Genomic DNA, 21,606 nt, shown 5'->3' with positions numbered 1-21,606 from the left:
ATCAGAGAAAAGGGATTAAACAGACGGATGGTCAAAACAAGGTCCAAAGTCAGGTAACGATAGATCAATAAGAAAAATACAGTGTACAGCGTAAACCAACTACACTTAGCTGAAGCTATGGCTGACAGCTATCTGGCACTGCCAGCTCAGTTAAATAGCTGAGCAATAATGGAAAATTATAGTACGTGATGAGAGCTCAGCACCTTCCAGACTCAGTTTGGCCTTGCAAGCTGTCAATCAAAACACAGACAGTTCAGCACACCCCTGCACCAGACTAGACAACTGAGCTATCAATCAAAACACAGACAGCTCAGCACACCCCTGCACCAGACTGTCAATCAAACACAGACAGCTCAGTACATTCCTGCACCAGACTGTCAATCAAAACACAGACTGAACAACTGAACTGTCAATCACTGCACAGACACTTCAGCATTGAGGGGTGGAATCATTACTGTACCTTCTCTTCTGGGGGGGCACTGGACCTCAAGGTTTCTCAGGAAACTACAGATGGAAGGCCCTGAATAACCACTCAAGCTGGAACCCCGGATCTCTCCTCAGATTCATATCCACTCCAGTAGATGGGGTACTGGAGGGAATTTCAAACCCTATGAGAGTTCACAATTCTCTGCACCTTACATTCTAAACTGCCATTAATATCAACTGGAGAAGGTGGGGACAAGGGCGACACCAACAAGGGGACAAACTCCTTCAAAATGATTTATGGAAGAAGTTACTGATGCAGAGAGATCGATGAAGATTCAACCTAAAGGCCACAGAATTTCATAGAGATCGATGAACTTCGGACCCAACTTTGCTGATGGTACATTTAATTTGATGTTCCTGGATGACAGTCAAACCCTATTCCCAACCTTAAAAACAGGACCCACCTAATGTCTTCTACTGGCCATCTGTTTTTGACTAATCCGAGTGGTCCCAATATTCTTTTGAAACTCCCTTCAGATATCTCAAAGTCTCTGCACAATGACTTCCAACCCAGGACATTCAGAACGATTCCTAGAAAACTCAACAAAATGGGGATGAAAACCATAATTACAGAAAAACGGTGAGGTTCACGTAGACTGATTTACCCGATTGTCAAAGGCAAACTCAGCAAACAGTAAAAACGAAGGCCAGTCCTCCCACAAAGCACCTTAAAATTTGTTTCAAAGATTGATTTGTACTCTCAGTCTGATTGTTGGTTTTAGGGTGGTAAGCAGATGAAAATGACAAGTCAATTGCGAGTTTGCCACTAAAAGCTCTCCAGAATTTAGAGACAAATTGCACTCCCCTATCACGCAAAAATGCAAAAATAGCTTGCTTGCTGAATTGATCAACTACCACCTAAATATTACATGGATTGTAATTTGCATGAGGGTGCTTTGCTACTTTGCCCCCTTTTTTCAATTTTGTGAATAAATCTTTTAAAAATGTTTTTAACTAATTGCTACAATAAAATTCATATTCCTTCATATACTTCCTTCATTTTTTGGCTTCCAGTATATTTGGAAGTGCTATTATATAGACTACTTACTTTTAGTGCTACCAACTAAATAGTATTTTCCCACCTTAAAGACAAACATCCGTGATGAAATCCATAGATGGATGAGTCCATGGTCTTTCTGGAATTGGCAAAGGAGCCAATTTCCCTGCCGGCCAGCTATGACTGACTTTACCACATGTGCCTTAACAAACAGATGCAAAATATTTAATATCATTAATTATGCATGATGGCCACCAAAAAAGGCTAGCAATGGCTTTCCATGTAGCAGTAACACCAGGATGACAACTCAAGATGAATTCATGAAACTCCTGTTGTTCTGTCCTCACTAGCTGAGGCAGGCTCATACGTAGCTATACAGTCAGCTAAACCGCTATACCGGGGTCCAATAAGGAGACTGTGGTTGAGTCTGTGCTTTATTAAACGTAGCGGTATATTGATGCGGTGAAACTGTGAACAATTATATAAATAGAATCAGTGCATGGTATAGAACAGATACATACTACACATGAGGTACATTATGCATAACATTTAGGAAGCTAGTAACTGAACTGGGAGTACAACTGGCTAGGCTAGGCTAATATGGAGCAGAAATATCTATAGGAAGCATAAAGACATACCGGCAATGCAATCGCAAGGGGGATGAAGTGAAGCGTCTTTCCTTGAAGGCAGACTGAGGAAAGTGAAAGGAAAAATGGAGGGAAATGGAGGCTGAGCTACCATAATGCATTGCAAAGGAGGAGGAGAATCAGACATGGATAATACAAAAACAAGATTGAACTGCCAACATAACTCTGGCCGCTAGAGGGAGCCAAAGCATCACAGATGAATAAAGGCATGAATATATCAATACTGTATACTGAGGAAACTGCAATTATGCAAGCAAATAATCAGGGCAACAATATTAGATGGCGGAGACAGAACACTCCCCGTCTGGCATCAACGGATGTCACTACTCCTTTCTTCCGAAGGCAACAATAGGACCAGTTCAGATACCGGTCTGGAAAATGTCTTAGGTTCATTCCCTTTGGTCATCCTTAGCTCAACTTTGCGGACGTTGCCGTCCTTGCTCGGGAACGTTGCGGTAACTAGACCAAGTGGCCACTGGTTCCGGTGAATCTGACAGTCTTTCACAAGAACAAGGTCACCTATGTTCAGATTAGGTTTAGTAGATTGCCACTTCGTCCATGGCTGCAGGGTAGACAAATATTGTTTGCGCCACCTGTCCCAGAAAGTATTTGCAAGACTTTGTACCTGTCTCCATTGGCGCTTGTAGAGGTCCTTCGCGTCGAATCCTCCTGGAGGGGCACTGGACAGTCCTGTTTTCTGGGTAAGTAAAGTAGCTGGAGTCAGTAACAAAGGCTCCTCAGGGTCGTTAGGAACTGGAACCAGGGGTCTTGCATTGATTATAGCTGCAGCTTCAGCCATGAAGGTGATTAGGCTTTCGTGGGTAAGCCTCGCTGCTCCTTTAGATTTTTCCATGTCATGAGTTCTGGTGGTCCCGAATGAGCGAGCTATATGAGTCAGGCAGGTAATGGCTCGAGTAAGTGACTTCCAACTTGAGAATCTGTCGAACCTGCAAGATCCAAGCTGGATAACAGAGGCCATTGTATGTAGTGTAGACACCTGAGGGCGGATTTCAGCATCTGAGTCCTCTCCTACAAGTTCGAAGGTGTCTGGAAAACATTCCTCAATGTACAATAGTTTTGGTCCAGAGAGCCACGTTGTGCTTCCTAGTCGACTTGCGTCAACTGCTCTAGTTGCATGATCTGCGGGATTCTGGTCTGTGGGTATGTAATGCCACTGCTGTGGGTGAACTGATCTCCTGATTCGTAGCACTCTGTTATTGACATAAACGTAGAATCGCCTGGTTTCGTTGTGGATATATCCCAGGACTACTTTGCTGTCTGAGTAGAACTTGGCTTGTGTCAGGTCGATATCCATTTCGGATGCGATGAACTCTGCTAACTCAACGGCTAAGACTGCGGCACAAAGCTCTAACCTGGGTATAGTGTGCTCTGGTTGTGGTGCGAGTTTGGCCTTTCCCATGACGAAACCAATGTGGCACTGACATTTGGAGTCTACAGTTTTGAGGTAGGCAACAGCGGCAATTGCTTTGACAGAAGCATCTGCAAATACGTACAGTCTTTGGCTCTGTATCTCAGTAGATGGCACAGGGGTGTATGGTCTTGGCATATGCAAGTTGGAGAGTGCCGCTAACGAGTTCTTCCACTCTTCCCACTGGATCCTCTTATCAGGTGGCAGAGGTGCATCCCAGTCAGATGTTTCCCTAGTTAAGTCTCTTAGTAGGGCCTTGCCTTGTATAGTAACAGGAGCTGCGAAACCCAAGGGGTCGTACAGACTGTTGATGGTAGACAGGACGCCTCTACGTGTGAAAGGCCTTTCTTCCTGGCTGACCTGAAGGGTGAAAGTGTCTGATTGTAGATTCCAGAGAAGCCCGAGGCTGCGTTGCATTGGTGCGGGGTCTGACCCCAGGTCCAGGTCTCTGAGACCATTACATAGGTCTTGAGAAGGGAACGCTTCCATGAGTTCTTGGCTGTTTGAGGCTATTTTATGAAGCCTAAGGTTCGAGCAGGCAAGCATGTCCTGAGCTCTCCTGAGAAGACTGATGGCAGTCTCATTTGAAGGCATGGCTTTTAGACAGTCGTCGACATAAAAGTCCTTTTCTATGAATTGTCTGACATCTGCTCCGTATTCTGGTTCTCCTTCCTGAGCTGACCTTTTGAGTCCGTAAATGGCGACTGCAGGTGAAGGACTGTTGCCAAAGATGTGCACTCTCATGCGATACTCTGTGACTTCTTTAGTAGGATCATTGTCTCTGTACCAGAAGAATCTTAGGAAGTTCCTGTCTCTCTCTCTCACAAGGAAACAATGGAACATTTGCTGGATGTCAGCGATGAAGGCAATGGAATCCTTACGGAAGCGCATAAGTACACCCAGTAGTTTGTTATTGAGGTCTGGTCCTGTCAGCAGAACGTCATTCAGGGAGACATCATTAAACTTAGCACTGGAATCAAACACGACTCTGATCTGGCCTGGTTTTTTAGGGTGGTATACTCCGAACATGGGTAGGAACCAGCATTCTTCAGAGTCTTTGAGAGTGGGAGCTAGTTCTGCGTGACGGTTTTCAAAAATCTTTGACATGAAGGAGAAAAAGTGATCTTTCATCTCTGGTTTCTTTTGCAGATTACGAATGAGAGAGGAGAAACATTGTAATGCCTGATTTCTGTTGTTCGGTAGACGTGGTCTGTGGGTTTTGAAGGGAAGAGGTGCGACCCAGCTGTTGGTCTCATCTTTAACGAGTCCCTTGTCCATTACCGCTAAGAACAACTTGTCCTCTACCGACATTGCCACTTGGTTGTCCTGCTTAGTTCTCTGGAAGACTGTGCACCCTAACTGATCCTCATAGCTTCCCGACACTCTACTGCTGTCGTGAGTAAAGTCTATTAGATGGTCGGGCAGTTGGATGCTGTGTGGCAGTTCCCTGACATGGAACTCATTGTTACAAGGTTGAAACAGAGATGGACGTCCTTTCTCCAATGTATTTGTCAGCATGCTTGTCACAGAAGATGGGGCGTGCATGCGTCCCAAGCATACGTAGCCAATTATGACCCATCCTAGGTCTAGCCTTTGGGCATAGGGAGCATTGTGGAGTCCATTGATATGACGTCTCACTTTGTGAACCTGCAGGATATCTCTCCCCAACAGCAGAATTATCTGGGCCTGATGGTCGAGTTCCGGTATAAGGTGCGCTATTCGTTTTAAATGAGCGTGATGGATTGCTACATCTGGTGTAGGGATTTCAGATCTGTTGTCTGGGATCTGGTTACATTCGATGATCGTAGGTAGCGGTAGGCAGAATTGTCCGTCTAAAGACTCGATCTGGTAGTCAGTAGCTTTTCTGCCTGCTGTTGTCACAGTACCTGCACACGTCTTTAATGAGTATGGAGTGCTTGGCCCTTTGATGTTGAATAGGTCAAAGAACGTTGATCTAGCCAAGGATCGATTACTTTGATCATCCAAGATAGCATACAGTCTTACAGCTTGGTCTCTATGGCCCTTCGGGTATACTCTGACGAGGCATATTTTTGAACAGGACCTACTGTTTATTGTCCCTTTGCAGACCTCAGTACATTGTGAAGTGATCTCTGGCGTAGCTGTATCAGTGCTCCTTTCCTCCCCGCCATGCTCACTGTCAGCTGGTGTGTTTTGTGTACTCCATGGAGCTGGGCCAGGGTGTAGAGCGGTGTTATGATCTTTGGTGCCACATTCTGTGCATTTTACACTGACCTTGCAATCCTTGGCGAGATGAGCTGTGGACGAGCAGCACTTGTAGCAGATACCGTTTTCTTTCAGGAAGCTTCTGCGATCTGGCATAGATTTTCCTCTGAAGGCTCTGCATTTCAGGAGAGGATGAGGCTTCTGATGAAGTGGGCACTGCTTGTCAGGGTCCTGCACCTTTGTCTCTGATTGGGAGCAGCCAGCAGACCTGTAATTAGAACCTGGAGAAGAAACATAAGTCTTGTGTACTGCCACAGATGTTCTGCATGGATTTGCAGGTGGTGATGGTGTGGCATATGGTATTGCAAAGTCAAAGCTGGGATCGTTTCTAATTCTCGCTTGTTGGTGTATGAAGTCTACAAAAACGGAGAAGGGAGGGAATAGAACGCTGTGTTTGTATTTGTACGTGGAACCATGTGTGAGCCACCTCTCCTGTAGATTGTAGGGCAACTTCTGGACTATAGGGTTAACACCTCTGGCTGTGTCGAGAAATGCAAGTCCCTGTAGGTCGTCCTCGTATTTGGCAACTTGGACTTCCTTTAGCAAGTCGCTTAGCTCTCTAAGTTTCTGGAGACCTTTGTTAGATATTTTAGGAAAGTCATCGATTCTTTTGAACAAGGCTCTTTCTATTACTTCTGCTGAGCCGTAACACTCATCCAGCCTTTTCCAGATCTCTTTGAGGCCAGTCTCAGGGTGGTTTATATTAATGTCTCTGATCCTTACTGCATGTTTGACTGACTCTTCTCCCAGGTATTTGACTAACAGGTCTATCTCTTCCCTGTGTTTTAGCCCCAAGTCTCTAATGACATTTTGGAAGGAAGCTTTCCAAGCTCTGTAACCTTCAGCTCGGTCAGTGAATTTCATGAGTCCCTTGGCAACCAGTTCACGTCGTGTGAAGAACTTGGCAAATTCTGTCGTGAACCGGTTGTCAGCAGAGTATACTGGTGATGGGTCGCCCTGATAATGATGTGAGGTGCGTTCGTACCTGTTAGTGTCCTCAGGGTGGTGCCAGCCGGTGTCGTATTGCTTCGGCCTGATGTACGGTGTGTCAGCAGGGTGATCCACGTTGGTTACCTGGTGAGGGGCAAGGTAGTCATTAGCAGAGTTGTTTTGCCTCACATTTTCGAGTTTGTTTCTGTCCTGAGCCTCGTGACAACTCTCGCTCACTTCGCTGGAGGTGTCGTATTCTGGTTTTGGTACTGGTTCAGGGTTATAGTTTGGATCAGGAAGGTCATTAACATACTGAGATGTGCGTTGTGGTGAGTCTTGCAGTGGGAACTCCAGACTCGACGTACTGCTTTGGCTATGCAGCTTGGGATTTTGTGCGGCTTCTAGCGATTCTGCTTCGGCGAGGGCTGCGGCAGCTTCCCTTTTTGCTGCCAGGCTTTCTAAGGCGGCATCCACACGTGCCTTCTCTAACTGCGACCTTCTCTCTTCGTCATCTAGGCGTGCTTTTTCTAATTTAAGTTTCATCTCTTGGTCAGCAAAGCTCGCTCGTATTTTGGCGGCTTCAGCATTTGCGCGGGCAATGGCGACCGCGCTGCTGATGGATGTTGTCTTTGAGGAGACGGAAGTAACAGATCTTGTCCTATGTGATTTGTGAGACATGGTGTCTTGGGAAAGTGCTTGGCTGTGCAGAGATTGCTGTAGCTGTATTTAGTCTCTGAGTAGCCGGTGACTTGAATCCCACTAGTTGGACGGTTGCCGTTTCACTGTTCTGTCCTCACTAGCTGAGGCAGGCTCATACGTAGCTATACAGTCAGCTAAACCGCTATACCGGGGTCCAATAAGGAGACTGTGGTTGAGTCTGTGCTTTATTAAACGTAGCGGTATATTGATGCGGTGAAACTGTGAACAATTATATAAATAGAATCAGTGCATGGTATAGAACAGATACATACTACACATGAGGTACATTATGCATAACATTTAGGAAGCTAGTAACTGAACTGGGAGTACAACTGGCTAGGCTAGGCTAATATGGAGCAGAAATATCTATAGGAAGCATAAAGACATACCGGCAATGCAATCGCAAGGGGGATGAAGTGAAGCGTCTTTCCTTGAAGGCAGACTGAGGAAAGTGAAAGGAAAAATGGAGGGAAATGGAGGCTGAGCTACCATAATGCATTGCAAAGGAGGAGGAGAATCAGACATGGATAATACAAAAACAAGATTGAACTGCCAACATAACTCTGGCCGCTAGAGGGAGCCAAAGCATCACAGATGAATAAAGGCATGAATATATCAATACTGTATACTGAGGAAACTGCAATTATGCAAGCAAATAATCAGGGCAACAATATTAGATGGCGGAGACAGAACACCTGTAACAGATGCAATCTTAGGTACACAAGCACAAATCATTTGGATCCTTCAGTAGTGGAAGGAGCTAATGCCTGAACTTTACCAATCTCCTCTTTCAACTCTGACGTTACCATAGAAACCACAACTCCCTGAGTAGGAATGGAGGGCGGAGGTTCTGGAGGAGAAACTGAATCGAGACTACAAGATAATGCGTCAGCCTCCACATTCTTAGAACCCAACTTGAGAAATTAAACCTAGAGAAAAACAAGGACCATCTGGCCTGTCTGGGCATTAATCATTTAGCTGATTCAATGTAAACTAAATTCATGTGATTGCTGACCACAGTAACTTTATGAACCGAACCCTCCAAAAAATGCCTCCATTCCTCAAAGGCCAATTTAACAAGTAAATCACGATTACCAACATCATAATTTCTCTGCGCAAACGAGAATTTTTTAGAAAAAAAAACAAATGGATGCAGGTTAGTCAGCATTTTGGGCCCCTGCGATAAAACGTCCCCCACCACGAGCTCAGAAGCATCCACCTCCACAATGAAAGGCTCTTGCACATTGGGTTGAATTAGAAAGGGAGCAAAGACAAATTTTTTAAAGGCCTATATAGTATCATGTGACCAAGCCTTTAGATTCGCCTCCTTTTGTGTGAGGTCAGTAAGAAGTTTAGCAATCTGAGAAAAACCCTTGATACATTTTCTATAATACTTGGGAAATCTCAGAAAATGTTGCAAAGCTTTAAGATCATGAGGTTGAACCCATTAAGATCACGAGGTTGAACCCAATCAATTATGCCCTGCAACTTCCCAGGGTCCATCTTAAACCCTTCTGTTGACAACATAAACTCTAAGAATGAAATTTCCTGAACAGAAAAAAACACATTTACCCAAGTTAGCAAACAAAGAGTTCTCCCTCAACCTTTGTAATACCACATGGATATGTTCCTGGTGAAAGTCCAAATCGGGCAAGAAAATTGGAATATTGGAATATCATCCAGGTAAATCACAACAAATCTTCCACTGCAATCAGAGAAATATCATTCATAGAATTTTGAAAAACAGCAGGTGCATTGGATAACCCAAATGGTATGACAAGATTTTCAAATAGACCCTCAAACGTTTAGAACACTGTTTTCCAGATGCATATTAAATTGTTTGCCCCTCTAAGATCAAGTTTAGAAAACCAATTAGTCCCCATAAGCTGATTATATAGGTCAATGGATGAGTGGAAGTGGGTGAGTATTTTTAACTGTGATTGTGTTTAGTTCTCGGAAATCAAGGCAAGGACAAAGGTTGTCATCTTTCTTTTTTACAAAGAAAACTCCGGGAAGAAGGAAGGACGAATATGACCCTTCCATAAACTTTCGTTAACATATTCTTTCATGGTGACTCGTTCAGGCCCAGACAAATTGTAAAGGCGAGCATTAGGGACAAGATTAAAAGCACAATCATAAGGATTATGGGGAGGTAGCATCTCCACCTCTTTTACCGAGAACACATCTCTGAAATACTTTAGACCCTTCAGATTAACAGAGCATATTTGTACAGACTTTAGACATTTTTTGTAACAACTGAGGCTCCATTTAACAATTTCCTTCTGACACCAATCAATGACAGGATTGTGTAGAAGTAGCCATGGAAGTCCCAGCACCAACCCAGGAAATTATCAAAATCAAAACAAGAGATGGATTCAGAGTGGAATCTTTACTCTCTTGACCATATTCCAGGGTAACAGTGTCTCGTCAATGGCAAAGATTTGAATAGGTATTTCTAAACAATATTTCACAGGTATTTCTTCCAATTCTGGCACTTTACCCATCTCTTCCCACTTGCCCTATGGCAGTGGCAAGTGGAGTTGATATTTGTGGGGTTGATGTCACCTTTGTATTGTCAGGTGACATCAAGCCCAGGACTTACCAATGGAAAGTAATCTATAAGACAACTGAGCTGTCAATCACTGCACAGGTCAGCTTAGCAATGAGGGGTGGAATCTTTACAATTGGCTCCTGGGCAGAATTGCTCTATTCATTGATTTTACCATCAGGATGCAACATATGTATTTGCAGAAATTTCATCTGGACATCTACATCTAATCTTGGACAGATCCTTAAAATTCCACCAAGCAGGGTCTTAACTACAATAGATGAAGAGTTTCTAGAGTCTAGGGTGCCCCCAAAGTCCCTTTTATCTGTACCATTAAAGACTTGAAATAATTGAGGGTCCCATGAGCTTCAAGTTACACCACTGCCACCAGTCCATCCTATCTTCCGTTAAACTGTTAAAACATAGTGTGCACACTACAGCGGTGGCACATTGCTCTAAACATGGGTCTATGGGTGGTGAAGAGAGGCCTAATGCATACAATGAATTCAGAATCCCAGCTGTAACTGACGGCTAGGATCTTGCTACGTTGTACAGGGTCAAAGTTGACTACAGTCTTGGCTGTTTTACCCCTTAAATGCCGCAGCCAATATTGGGTAGTAATGAGTGGTAATGGGTTACTCTGGCCTAACACTGACCCTTTGGTTTTCATCTTAGAACTTCTATTAGGCCCTGTAGGAGAATAAGTCTAGCACAATGCCTATCAGTGTGGTAGTTGCCAACAAGAAACTTAGTAAGAAGGAACATAAACCAGCTCACCCATGATTCAGCAACCAAACCTCGGGAGCACGGACCCGCTGTGTCCAGGCGTGCAAGATCAAAAAAAAAAGAGAAATGTCCAGCTTCACCGAGTCCGTAAAAAGGCGATTTCTTTATTAAACTTTAAACATGGAGGATACAGACTTCAGCACAACCATATGGGTAAGAATCTCAACGCGTTTCTGGAGACTAGGCTCCCTTAATCATGACATGATTAAGGGAGCCTAGTCTCTAGAAACGCATTGAGATTCTTACCCATATGGTTGTGCTGAAGTCTGTATCCTCCATGTTTAAAGTTTAATAAAGAAATCGCCTTTTTACGGACTCGGTGAAGCTGGACATTTATCTTTTTTTAGTTGCCAACAACCCTGATTTTGCAAGGACTGTCTTGATTTTTCAGAAAAAAACATGGCAATTTGGAGAAATCTACTACTTGGACAAACCTCTTCTGAATCCCTATGTTTGCCCCTAGTAAGATAATAACATAATGTCATGCATTCCCCAGGAAAGCCAGTGTCGAAACCGTCGGGACGGCACCATCACCAGAGATGAGTATAGGTGTTATTATTTTACTGGGGAAAAACATAGGAATTGAAAAGGGGTGGTCCAAGTAATGGACAGCCATTTTAAATAACTAGTGTTTTTCTGACAAGTGTAATGCACTGCAATATAGGAGTATATTGTATTATATCAATTCCATACCCCATTAAGTGACAAAATATAAAGAAAAAATACATAATTTATGACATCACATGCATAAGGAACTGAAACACTAAATGATCACATTACTTACCCAAAAGATGAATGTCATAAAAATAAATGTCATAAACAATGCTAAAGCTACTGTTTTTGTTAGCCCAGCCCAATCAGCCCAAAAATGGAATAAAAAGTAATCACAAATTGTTTGCATTTTAAACTGATACTTACAAAAACTTCAACTCTATCCATAAAAAAAAATAACGTGCATAGAAAAACTAAAAATGATATACATGTTTGAATACGGCAACATAAAAGTATATTTCTTTTTAGAAAGTAATATTATGCAAAAGTTGTAAAACAAAAAAAGAGCAATGAAACAAATATAACTTTAGTGTTGCTGTAATCACACTGACATGCAAAATAAAGTTTATGCAGAATTTATACCAGACAGTGAACGTCATAAAATTGTAAATAACAGTGAATAGTTATTTTTGTTTATTCTGCCTCCCGAAAAATGGAATAAAAAGCAATAAAAAATATTTATGTAACTTAAAATGTTACCAATAAAAGCATCAAATCATCCTGCTGTCAGTATATGGCGACAAAAAAGCAAACGACTTTTTATTTTCTTTTGCAAAAAGTATTTTTATCATGCAGAACATATACGTAAAAAACAACATTAAGTTAGATTTTTATGGTAATGAATGACCACATAATAAAGTGAACAGTGCAAAAGTTATCACGCAAAAAAATAGGATTGGAATTGGTGATTTTGTACTCCCTCCATCCCAGAAAACAACTAATGAAAGATAAATGGTGGGTTGTAACCACCCCCCTGTGACTGAACCCGCACCATCCCAGCCCCTGTGACTGAAACCGCATCAGCGCCGCCCCTGTGACTGAACCTGCACCGGCGCCTCCCCTGTCACAGAACCCGCACCAGCGCATCCCCTGTGCCTGAACCTGCACCAGCGCCTCCCCTGTGACTGAACCCGCACCAGCGCCACCTCTGTGACTGAACCCACACCAGCGCTGCCCCTGTACCTGCACCAGCACCACCCTTGCGGCTGAACCTACACCAGTGCTTCCCCTGTGACTGAACTCGCACCAGTGCCACCCCTGTGGTGGAACCTGCACCAGCGCTGTCCCTGTGACTGAACCCGCACCAGTGCCACTCCTGTGGCTGAACCTGCATCAGCACTATCCTTGTGACTTAACCTGCACCAGCACCGCCTCTGTGACTGAACCCACGCCAGCACCGCCTCTGTGAATAAACCCACACCAGCACTGCCTCTGTGACTGAACCTGCACCAGCGCCACCTCTGTGACTGAACCCGCACTGGTGCCACCTCTGTGATGAACCCACACCAACGCCGCCCATGTAACTGAACCCACACCAGCACTGCCTCTGTGACTGAACCTGCACCAGCGCCACCTCTGTGACTGAACCCGCACTGGTGCCACCTCTGTGATGAACCCACACCAACGCCGCCCATGTAACTGAACCCGCACCAGCACCACCTCTGTGACTGAACCCGCACCAGTGCCACCCCTGTGACTGAACCCGCACCAGCGCCGCCCCTGTGACTAAAGCTGAAACGCTAGCGGTAATAATAAAGTTCCAGCATGGGTCTAAGTGCTGGCACCGGTCAGGTTCAGAACACTATTTAGCTGCATATTAACCCCATATCCGCAGGTAAATAGCATTTTTTTTTCTTGTGACAGGTTACATTTAATTGATTTTAATTTATATTTTTTCTCCTTTACTATATACAACAATACCACAGCATTGCTGTTGATAGGGAAAATCAGAGTTTTCTGTAACACCTAGCCACAGGCTGGAGGCCACAGAGGAGATCACACGATAGGCCTGGGGGTGTTCAGCCCCCGCCTGCCACAGCAAGCCTTCAGCTCCTTGCAATTGGGCAATGGTACGTCATGGAGCGCTAAGGGGTTAAAGGGCACCTGTCAATGCAAATATCTGTTCAAACCAAGTACAGACGCTCTGTGCACTATTAGCGTGGCTGAGCAGTTCAATACACCTTCCTACCTACTTGTTTTCAATTAATCTTCTCTCCCCTCTGCCTCCTGGAAAGGTAGAGGTGTCAATCAAAGAAGAGGAGCGTGGAGACGGAAAACAAGTAGGTGGGAAGACGACCACAACAGGGGTCTACCGAGCGCCTTGTACTTGGTTGGAACAGTCATTTTCTGCTTACAGACTTACTTTTAAAGGAATCTGTCAGCAGGCTTTTGCTATGCAATCTGATGATGATGTAGAGGCAGAGACCATGATTCCAGCAATGTCTCACTTTTGCTGCATTGCTTGCTGTAAATTTGATAGAATCCCTGATTTTCCTGCTGTAGAAAAGCAGTGTAGCAGTCCTACAAATGCTGAGCTCTATATAACCCCACCCACACTACTGATTGGAGGCTTCCAATGTACATTGTCAGTAAGCTGCCAATCAGTGGCGGAGTTACACAGAAACCTGGACTGACTGGTACAGGACACCTAGTCCTACAATTATAATCTCCTGCTGATAAAACACTAATTATATTGAAACTACAGCACACAGCCTAATAAGTGATATATTGCTGGAATCAGGGTCTCTGCCCCCATATTTCAGATGAAAAAGCAAAAACCTGCTGCCAGTTTCCCTTTAAGGCCCTGGCCGATCTGCTTTGTCCTATGATTAAGGTGCAATACCTTATGTAATAAATTGCAGAATTTTTATTTTGTACATTTCAACAATTAGATAATAATTTTGTAATCATTTACATATCGTGTTCTCCTAATACGCACACACAGTGATCAGATGTGTCTGGTCCTCTCATAGTGTACTGTACATTGTCTTCTGGCACTAGTTGCATAAGTAATGCATGGAAAGCCATCACTCTGTGATCTGAAAGCCTCTGCCCATCCCCCACCACGTCAGAACTCTTGCATGGAACATTAACTTATCGATTACTCTTCTGTTTTCCCGGAGAGATTGCATCAGAAGTTCCAGAGACACCATAGTGAAAATGATAACCATGGGTGCTCACTTCCATCCATAAGCTTCATGTTAAACATATTTTTTTCCATTTTACTTAAAAGGCATCAAACGCTAATAAAAAGCTGAGCGCATTAAACAAATTCACTGATGATTTTCCATCTGGAATTTTCACTAGGAAAATTCAGAAGGCTATGTTCACACGTTGCGTTTTTGCCGCATTTTTTTAATGCAAATTTTAAGCTGCGTTTTACAGTTCCAGCAAAGTCTATGAGATTTCAGAAATCTCATGCACACACATTGTTTTCCTTTTTCCTCACTGATTTGCAAAACTGATGCTTTTTCGCAAACTACAGCATATCGATTCTTTTAGCATTTTTACGGCATTTTTGCTGCGTTTTTTTATACCCTAAACTTTATCAACATAAACAAGAGACAATAAAAATGCAGCAAATACGCAGCAAAACTTGCTCTTTGTAAGCAGCTTCTTTACTGCCAAGAGAGAAGGTTTTGCCCACGAAAAAAACACAGCAAAAACGCAACGTGCGAACATAGCCTTACAGTGTGGATGGCATTTTACCAAATCCTGCCATGTAATAAATCTGTGAGGCTATGTGCCCACGTTGTGGATTCGTGTGCGGATTTTTCCGCACCATTTTTGCAAAATCCGCAGTTAAAACGCACTGCGTTTTACCTGTAGATTTCCTGCGGATTTCCTGCGGTTTTTGTGCAGATTCCACCTGCGGTTTTCCACCTGCTGATTCCTATTATGGAGCAGGTGTAAAAAGCTGCGGAATCCGCACAAAGAATTGACATGCTGCTGAAAATACAACACAGCGTTTCCGCGCGGTATTTTCCGCACCATGGGCACTGCGGATTTGGTTTTCCATAGGTTTACATGGTACTGTAAACCTGATGGAACACTGCTGTGAATCCGCTGCGTCCAATCCACTGCGAATCCGCAGACAAATCCGCACCGTGTGCACATAGCCTGAACTAGTAAAAGCATTGACGCTGCCCCGCACTACAAACCACAGCTGACAATTTACGCTTTCAGGACTTTCAAGACGGTTTTCACCCTTTCCAATGAATTCGTGCAAATTCCACAACTAGTACCCGATTTACCTTTTGCATGACTTTTTTAAGTCACTTTTTTATCTTGTGTTATTTTTTGACATATTTTGCACCAAATTCTTCAGTGTGGCACACATTTAGTGAATTTTGAGTAAATTCAAAAACACTCTTTATTTTTTTCCCTTTAACTTGTTTGGTCTCTTTTTAAGGCAAAAAATGTTTTGTAAAATAGCGTAAAAATTTGTGTAAAAATTGCAGACATGCATAAAAATCAACCCATGTGCAATCTGGAGTACATTTGCCCCCGATAAATTGACTTTTTTTTCAGATGTTGCATTTAATTAATCAGAAGGAAACTCCGAAGCATATAAAATAGATTTTTAAAAAGGCACACATTATTGGAGAACTGAAAGGAATCTGTCATCAGGATTTCATCCCCCAAAAAGTACTTATGTGTACACAAAGTTAAGTCCAGCAATATCTTTATATAGCCAAAGACAAGCAGGAGGAGACGGCTCTGGGTAGACAATAGAGCTGGAGCGACAGAGGGTTGAGAGCTACCATAGCTCTTCAGCATATTCATTCAAACACAGATTTCTCGGTAAAGCTACGTTCAAATTCGCATCTTTGGACGCAGCGTCGTGGACGCAACGCACGACACACGAAAGACGCAAGTAAAACGCAGGCATTTTTGACACATGCGTTCAACCTTTTTTTATATATATAGGGTCTTTTCTGTGTCTCTATTTTTTAAGTAAAGAACGCATGCGTTGTACAACGCACTACAACGCAAGTACTTGCGTCTTCTGCGTTGCCAATACACTTCAATGGAGTTTTTGATGCATCGACGACGCAAATGCAACGCAAGTGCGACGCATGCATTTTTTAAAAAATTTTGGACGCAGAAAAAATGCAACATGTTGCGTTTGCCGCGCCCTGCCAGGTGCGTCGAAACGACGCATGGGTCGCCAAACGCACCAAAACGCATGACAACGCATGCCTATGCGTCCCCAATGTTAATGATAGGGATGCATGACGCATGCGTTGTTTTGCAGCGACGACGCTGCGTCCACAGACGCGAATGTGAACGTAGCCTAACAAAGGACAGACTGCCTAGGCAAAGGTGTTGCTAGACTTGTCTTTGAAAAAGCTAAACACACACATATAAATTGTTTGAGGGATGAAAATCCTGGTGGTAAATTCCCTTAAAAAATAAGACGCGACTGAAAAAAAGGTCAAAATCTAGACCAAAAAAAGCCCAAATGCAATAATGGATCCAAGTTTTTTAAAATCATTCAGATTTTACTGCTGAATAATCAAGAATTTTTACAAAAATTAACAGACAATAAGGATTTGAACTTTGCAAAATGTCAATTCATGCTGCGTATTTACACAATTTGGTGCAGGTTTTGTTTCAGCAAATTCCCACTAAGGAATACCGGCAGCAGATGGCTCCCGCATGGACATGACCATAGAATGAGATTAACATGCAGATTTTGCTGTAGATTTCACCCTTATCAATATATTAAGTGAAATCTGCACCAACTTCCAGAATGGATGTAAGGTGCCATCAATTTTAAAATCGTCTTATTAATTCCAAATGCATATGAATTATAAGTCGCTGGCTGTGAATCAGGGTCGGACTGGCCATTGAGCAGTTCTGGCAAATGCCAGAAGGGCCGGTGCCAGTAGTGGGCCACTGCACGCTGACTGACCCTTCCCCCCCAGTGCCGCCGCATTCAACTATACAGGCGTCTATGATGCTAGTACAGTTGAATGCAATGATGGAGGAGAGAGCGTCACCTGACGCTCCCTCTCCCATCATTCCCCGCTCTGCCCCTGACACTGCGGGTGCGCGCGCACTCACTGTGTCCCAGGCAGTGCAGCTGCAGCCGCTGAGACAGGAGCAGGGAGCACCGCAGGCACGAGGGGAGGTGAGGAGTGCTTTTCTTTTTTTTTTTACTGGACTGTGGGACCATTCTCGGGGGGGGGGGGTTGGGGGAGGAGAGATGTGGGCTGTGCTGCATACTACTATGTGGGCTCTGCTATATACTACTATGTGGGCTCTGCTGTATACTACTATGTGGGAAGTGCTGTATACTACTATGTGGGCTCTGCTCTATACTACTATGTGGGCTCTGCTATATACTACTATGTGGGCTCTGCTATATACTACTATGTGGGCTCTGATGTATACTACTATGTGGGCTCTGCTGTATACTACTATGTGGGCTCTGCTGTATACTGCTATGTGGGCTCTGCTATACACTACTATGTGGGCTGTGCTGTATACTACTAAGTGGGCTCTGCTGTATACTACTATGTGGGCTCTGCTGTATACTACTATGTGGGCTCTGCTGTATACTACTATGTGGGCTCTGCTATATACCATGTGGGCTCTGCTGTATACTACTATGTGGGCTCTGCTATATACTACTATGTGGGCTCTGCTGTAAACTACTATGTGGGCTCTGCTATATACTACTATGTGGGCTCTGCTATATACTACTATGTGGGCTCTGCTGTATACTACTATGTGGGCTCTGCTGTATATTACAATATGGGCAGTGCTGTATACTACTCTGTGGGCTGTGCTATATACTACTGTGTGAGCTCTGCTGTATACTACTATGTGGGCTGTGCTATATACTACTATGTGGGCAGTGCTGCATACTACTGTGTGGGCTGTGCTGTATACTACTAAGTGGGTAGTGCTGTATACTACTGTGTGGGCTCTGCTGTATACTACTGTGTGGGCTCTGCTGTATACTACTGTTTGGGCTCTGCTGTATACTACTATGTGGGCTGTGCTGTATACTACTGTGTGGGCTCTGCTGTATACTACTGTGTGGGCTCTGCTGTATACTACTATGTGGGCTGTGCTGTATACTGCTGTGTGGGTTTTTCTGTATACTGCTACGTGGGCAGTACTGTATACTGCTACGTGGGCTGTGCTGTATACTACTACGTGGGCTGTGTTATCTGCTATGCGGGTTGTGCTATATACTATGGTGGGTATATTATATTCTATGGGGTAGGCCGTGTTATATACTATGCGGCTGTTACATACTATTGTGGGGGTATATTATATTCTATGGGGAGGCTGTGTTATATATTATGGGGGGCTGCATTATATTCTATGGGGGCTACATTATATATTATGGGGAGGTGGGCTGTATTATATTCTATGGGGTGGCTGCATTATACTCTGGGGTGGCTGAATTATATTCTGTAGGGTGGTGGCTGCATTATACTATATGTGGGCTGCATTATACTGTATCGAGGATTATGGGGAATACGTTATACTATATGAAGAACTATGGGGTGCATTATACTATGGGAAGTGAATTGTACTACATGGATGACTATGGCGGTGCATTATACTATATGGAGCACTATGAGGAGGGTATTATGCTATATAGAGCACTATGAGGAGTGTATTATGCTATATGGAGGACTGAGCAGTGTATTTTAATATATGGAGGACTATAGGGAGTTTATTATACTATATGGAGGACTGTGGTGCACATTATAATATATGGAGGACTATGGGGTGTATTTTACTAAACAAGTAAAATGCTGCATATTCAGATTGTTTTTGCTGGAACAAAAATCATTGTTCTCAGCAGCACATCGCCGGTGTAAACTGTAGATGTGCTGCTGATAACATGATACTGTATGGTGATCTGTTAGTGATCTATTAGTGATGGTTCTGTCCCATCATTATTCCTCAGCTGGTGGAAAGAGGCCGGGAAACAAGTGTTGAACAACTTCAGTATTGTTGATCAAACTCATTTAGCGGCCTGAACTCAGCGCATGTAAATACAACCGAAATGCTTTTGTGTGATGTGCAATATGTTAACATTTGGGGCCCCATTTTAAACTTTGCCTAGGGCCCCAATTTGCCTAAAACCGGCCCTGTCTGCAAGTGTACAATGATATTATACAATCACCATGTGACAAGTGGGCCTGCGTAACTTCAAATGCCAGGGCTGAATTTTAGTCCCAGTCCGGCCCTGCTGTGAATGCATTTTTCTATAACATTTCGCAGAAATTTAGCATTGCCCACTGTAAGCCAAGCATATGCTCATCAAGTGCACATTGCGGTTTACAATGCGCATGCTTGCTCTGCGGAATGACACTGTGCATGCACCAAATCACTGCACAGGCAGAGAAAGATATTGGTGCCTGATCACAGCACACAAAATGCCTTTGAGGACCTAATGGTAATCAGATACATAGGGACACTGATAAATTGTATAGGGACTGTACTTATGGATTTCCCGTGTGCAAGAGAAGGCACATTGGCGTGTGGAGTCCAGAGCAGGAATGATTGTAAGTTCGGCCAGACAATGATCCATTGGATGATGCATGTGGGATGTTATTTTATTGAAGCAATGTCTCCTCGGGTGAATACCTCCATAACATGACATGTGATCAAGCACGGAACCGTATTTTTCTGATCGTTCCAACACTCGATGACTAATGAGCCTCCATGGCTGCCCAAATAAAGGGGTTGTCACAAGTTCTAAATGCAATCCGCTTGTAAAAACAAGCAACTTTGCTATTTACCTCTATTCTTTAGAGCACTGTTCCCCAACTCCAAGAGCCACCAAAATATCATGTTTTTTGATTACCATAGTAGTGGACAGGTGATAGAGTTATCACTTGTACAATATTAAGGCAATCCTGAAAACATGACCGGTTGGTGGCCCTTGCAGAGTACTCATTTATAGCGTCCAGTTGCCAGTCTGAAATTAGGTGGCTCTCTGGATCAGTCCAGCTTCAGCCCACCTGTGCTTCTCCCATGCAGCAGAGCACTTAGTTCGGACCAGCAGCGTAACCATGCCTTCTATCCAAGCTATCAGTCTCCAGCACTGCAATGCCTCTGTAAACAAGGAGGTTTGGAGGCAGGGGAGTGGTGTGCTCCTGAAGAAACAACATGAGAATGCTCCTTTTAGGCTCTATTTAGAGTAAAGTGTCACACCAGTGACTCTCATTGGTAGTAATAGCACCGCCCTACTCACTGCAGTCACCGCTCTGCTCTCCCAAGTCTCGGGCTGTCTCGCTGAGCTGCCTCTTGTAGCATTTCCATCACTGCTGCATCCTTCTTTTGCTGGTAAGTCTCCATCTGGCTAGTTTTCTGTAAGGTGCTCTCTTGTATTGTCTCTTCTGTTTTCTGCTACCCTAACAGTTTATCCTGACCTCTCCTCTCCTGCCCTCGGCTGCCTGCCCTGATCTCAGATTGTCTGACCACATGTTTTATTTTGTTTACCTGTAACTTATACCTGTGTCTCTAACCCATCCGGTCAGCTATTGCAGACCCGGGGACTGCCCTTGCGTGGTAACTGGTCACCACCTGTGGCCAAACCTACCCTCACCATCAGAGGCTAAAGTGAATACCAGGTAGTCTCTTCCGCCCACGGCGCAGTGGGTCCACACCCACCAAAATTACATAAAGCCATAATATGACTTTGTGCATTGGAGCATAAAACAACTATGTGCATGTAAATGAGTTCTAAAAACTTGACTGCAATGATGTGAGAAAACATCAATAAACCAACAAGACTGGAATTGGAATAATCCCTATGAAATAAAATCCTCACTTGATCCATCATAACTTAGAAAGTGTTTATGTGGTCACTAAGAGAGTAAATGTGCCCAATTATAACAAACGGGGCCTTTTTAGAATCAGCCTTTTGTTGTAGTGTGGTAAAAAGATGAAGCTCCTGACAGGATGGCAAACCGCACCTTCACTGAAAATCAGGAGGGAGATGAAATATTAATAGTGGGAGACAAAATCCTTATGGGGCCCTAGAGATGACGTTAACCAGTGAGCTTTATTTACAACTGCTACAAAAAAAATTATTTTTCTCGGGAAATATAAAATACTAGATGGTGGCCTGAGTCTAACGCATCGGGTATTCTAGAATATGCATGTCCACGTAGTATATTGCACAGCCCACGTAGTATATTGCCCAGCCACATAGTATATTGCCCAGTGACATAGTATATTGCCCAGCCACGTAGTATATTGCCCAGCTACGTAGTATATTGCCCAGCCACGTAGTATATTGCCCAGCCAC

The sequence above is a fragment of the Ranitomeya imitator genome, chromosome 6 (genome assembly GCF_032444005.1).
Source record: "Ranitomeya imitator isolate aRanImi1 chromosome 6, aRanImi1.pri, whole genome shotgun sequence".
In the NCBI taxonomy this organism is placed as follows: Eukaryota; Metazoa; Chordata; class Amphibia; order Anura; family Dendrobatidae; genus Ranitomeya; species Ranitomeya imitator.
The sequence above is the reverse complement of the archived record's forward strand: the minus strand, read 5'-3'. Positions refer to the sequence as shown.